Consider the following 4,352-nt stretch of genomic DNA (forward strand, 5'->3'; position numbering starts at 1 on the left):
CACACACACAGAAAGGCAGAGACAGGCAGAGGAAGAAGCAGGCTCCATGCAGAGAGCCTGATGTGGGACTCGATCCTGGGACTCCAGGATCGAAGGCAGGCGCTTAACTGCTGAGCCACCCAGGGATCCCCAACACTTTTGCTATTTTTAAAAAATATTTTCCTAACTTTCTATTTTAGCTTTTGAGTAACAGAGAAGATAACATGTGTTGGGATATGAAGACAGTGAGTTTTACTGGAAATCAAAGAGTTTGAAGTCTAGCTTTACTTATTCACATGTAAGAAGATCTAGGAGATTCTACGACAGGTTGAACTCCAACCCTCCATCATTCCATGGGGCCTCCTACCTTTAAAAAAATGAGGGAGTATGAAGGAGTGGTGATCCAGGCAGAACCCTCAGAGAATGACTGTGTCTTTCTTGTGTCAGTAACAGTAGAGACATACTGTTCATTTAGAGAAAACTAAGATACTAAAATAGAGATCATTAATGGAGACCTCCTACCTTTTAAAAATGAAGGAGAGTGGAGGAGTGATGACACCCAGGCAAAACCCCCAAAGCATGACCGTGTGACTTTCTTATGTCAGCAACAGTAGGTCAGGGTTTCCATCAGAATCATCTACCTTAGAAGAATACCTTCCTCCACTTTTCAGAGGCATGTATATACACTTCCTTTCCATTCTAACAGGATCTGTTGGCCTGTATTCACCGTTTCCCATTTATTCCCCAAGCTCCCTTCTACTTTCTTAGAGAGAGGAGCTGTCCCAGAGCTTTATCTTCAGTTTTATTTTCATCCTGATGCTAAAAGGGCAGGGGTGGATTTGCTCCTGGAGGAGGGATGTCCTCCCTCATGATATCTGTGGTTCTTGCTCAAATACTTCAGGCTGTGATGCCTGGAGACAGCAAGCCACATGCATGCCAAGGACAGGGAGACTGAATTGTGTTATGTTGTCCAGGGCAACCAATTCTGAGGCTGATTCTCCTCTGGTGTGGATGCCCGTGTTTCAGAAATAATTGCACTTTCTTTGGGGTTTTGAGAGTTTGTGGGTTTTCCTCCCTGCACAAGAGGTGGTATTTTTCTTTTCTAGCAATAGTCACACACATGCAGACATGCACATGAGCGAGTGCACACACACATGCACACACACGTGAGTAGCCACTTCCCGAGCTTTGAGTTGACATGAATATGTATCCTCAGCTGTTGATGCTGGAGGATTTTCCAGAACACATCCTGAGCATGAGGAATTCTTTTTGGATCCTCAGTTACAAAGAAGCTGAGGTACAGCTGCAAAAATAATATTTACTTGGAATCCAAGACCTGAATCCCCTGGTTTTGTTTCCAAGTAGCTATGGGCAAGTCACATAATGTCGATGAACCCTCTTACCTTATCTATTATTTGGGCTAAATACTTATCTTGCAAGGTTACTGTGAGGATTACATTATGTTAACTAAAATGATGGTTGTGGAAATGTCTACAATGATAAAAATGTTTTGCTCAAGATAGGGTAGCATCTGTGCATGGTGCTAGGCATTACTGGGAAATCTACAAAAGAAATGAAGGACATAGGTCTCTTATTGTTAAATTGTACTATAATACACCTAACATACATTTTACTGTCTTAACCCTTTTTAAGTGTTTAATTCAGTAGTATTTACATTCACACTGTTGTACAACCAATCTCCAGAGCTTTTTAATCTTGTGAAACTAAACTCTGTACCTGTTTTTTTTTTTTTTTGTTAATAAAGTAGAATAGCATTTATTTATTTCTTAAAATGTTTATCATACATGCTGTGCTCATGGAAAATCAAGGCCTCTGAAGGGACTCAAGTTGGATGTAAAGTGTGTCCAGCCGAGCCGGCTACTTCACGCTCAGCGTCACACGGACGCTTTCTTCCCCTTATAGGTGGCCATCATTTTCTTGATTTCAGCAATAGCTTTGCCTGGATTCAGCCCCTTGGGGCAGGTCCTTGTGCAGTTCATGATGGTGTGGCAGCGGTACAGAGAGAACGGGTCCTGCAGCTTGGCCAGGCGCTCCTCAGTGAAGTCGTCTCTGGAGTCGATCATCCAGCGGTAGGCCTGCATGAGAACCGCAGGCCCCAGGTATTTGTCTCCATTCCACCAGTAGCTAGGGCAGCTGGTGCTGCAGCAAGCACAGAGGATACACTCGTACAGCCCGTCCAGTTTCTCACGATCTTCTATGGACTGCAGATACTGCTGCTTGCCCTCCTGGGATTCATCCTTCTTCTTCAAATAAGGTTCAGTGGATTTGTACTGAGCATAGAAGTTGCTCAAGTCAGGAACCAGATCCTTTATCACATACATATGCGGCAGAGGGTAGATTTTGGAGACTTTGCTGAGGTTGGTGTCGATCCGGCGGGTGCAAGCCAGAGTGTTGCCTCCGTTGATGTTCATGGCACAGGAGCCACAGATGCCTTCTCTGCATGATCTTCGGAAGGTCAAGGTAGAGTCAATTTCATTCTTAATCTTGATTAAAGCATCCAACACCATAGGACCACATTTATTCAAATCAATTTCATAAGTCTGCATATGCGGTTTATCTCCAGTCTTGTCTGGGTCCCATCGGTAGATGGCAAATTTCTTGATTCGGGGAGCTGTGGCTGCCGCTGTCTGTTCCCCCCGGCAGGCCTGCAGGCAGGCTCCGCCGAGGGCTGCAGCCGGGAACCGGCGTTTCAAGGAGACTCCGACCACCGCCGCCATCTTGGCTCCTCTCTGTACCTGTTAAACAAACAAAAAACCCTCCCCACTTCCTCTCTATAGTCTATGGCAGTCATCATGCCACTTTCTGCTTCTATGAATCCAGCTACTCTAGACATCTCATATAAGTAGAATCATACAGTATTTGTCTTTTTTGGTATCTGACTTAATTTCACTAGCATTGTGTCCTCAAGTTTCAACCATGCTCTAGCAGGTGTCAGAATTCCCTTCTTTAAGGCTGAATAATAGTCAAAGGACATGGACCTTTTAAAGATGTCTGGATAATGTAAAAATAGCATATATGCAGAGCCATAAAAAATTATGAAGCAGCTTGTCATACATGCACAATAGAGTAGTAGTCCTGCATGGTTTCATGGCTTGGTCCAGGAGGCCCCTGCCCTCCCTGGGCCTGGCTTTGCATCTTAGGACCCTGCATTCTTTGAACAGCAGCATCTGGGTCAGGCTAAATAGTTGTATTTATCAGAACCCTGTGGTTTAAGACAGCAATTCCTAAATAAATGGTACCAAAGAGTGGTGAACAATTTAAATTTGCTCCTGGGTCTCCAGGAAGGAGGCACAGGAGGAATTGGGGACAGAGAGAAGGGAACAGCAGTTGCCCTGGCTGAGGAGAGATTCAGGAGCAGAGGATGGTGGTAAAAAGTTTCCTTTACTGTCTGGCATTTAAGAAACAATGGCTGATTTCCATTTTGTAGATGAAGGTAATGCTTGTAAAACTTTTAACTCTGAGCCTTGTGAGGTTAGCCAACTAGCTGCATGGGTGAGGTTGGTCCGCCCAACATCATCCAGTCCTGGGTGATTTATGAATGCATCTAGAAAGTGTATTCATAAATTACCTTCAGTTCAGTGACCTGGCTTCCAGGGAACAAGGCTCTATGGGATCCCAGACTCTGACCCAGCCCACTAGTGCCCTTCCTCCTCCCGGGAGAGGAAGAAGGCCTCCTTCATTTTGGGCCAGTGCAGAAATCTGAAGAGAGGAACACAAAGCTTCTCATTGCCTACCGTTTTTTCCCTCCAGCAACAATAGGGCTTATTCTTGGAGTCATGCTGCTAGTGATGGGAACTTGTTCCTGTGGTCTTGCTCATTCTTCCTTAAGTTAACAGTATGCCTTGAAGCAGGCATTTAGAATCCATCCATGGCTGGGGTGGATCTAGGTTTTTGTTTGTTTGTTTGTTTTGCTTTGTTTTGTTTTAATCACAATCAGGTGAGCCATTGCAAGGTTCCAGTTGACCATATGTATTTGATATTTATCATGCAGTATATTTAATAAATTGTTATTCGTTAGTAGATATAAAAGAAACATTGCTTTGACCCCTCCCTGCTCTGGGTCTCTAGGAGCAGTGAAATAATAAGCTAAGTGATGGGGATAGGAGGTAGAAGGAGAAATTGGGAGGAGAACTAGTCCAATGGGAGCTGAGATCAGATGGATCATTGCTTTGTGGGAGGAGGGGTTGTTTGGTGAATATCTGTTTCTGGTCTGTGAGTAGGGACAGATTGCAGAAGGGATATTATACTTCTTGGACATGAAACTAATGTTTTATTGCATTCAAATTGTAAATTTAAACCTTCAGAGAGTGAATGCTTAAGAAACATTTCCTTTAAGAAAAATGCGTGACCAG

At 44.0% G+C, this 4,352-nt stretch overlaps 1 pseudogene; it reads right to left on the reverse strand.

Annotated features, from left to right (window-relative positions):
• Nucleotides 1-1,754: 1,754 nt before the first annotated feature.
• Nucleotides 1,755-2,730, reverse strand: LOC144289122 (succinate dehydrogenase [ubiquinone] iron-sulfur subunit, mitochondrial pseudogene; annotated as a pseudogene).
• Between the last annotated feature and the right edge of the window lie 1,622 nt (nucleotides 2,731-4,352).

Source organism: Canis aureus, chromosome 18 (genome assembly GCF_053574225.1).
Source record: "Canis aureus isolate CA01 chromosome 18, VMU_Caureus_v.1.0, whole genome shotgun sequence".
Lineage (NCBI taxonomy): Eukaryota > Metazoa > Chordata > Mammalia > Carnivora > Canidae > Canis > Canis aureus.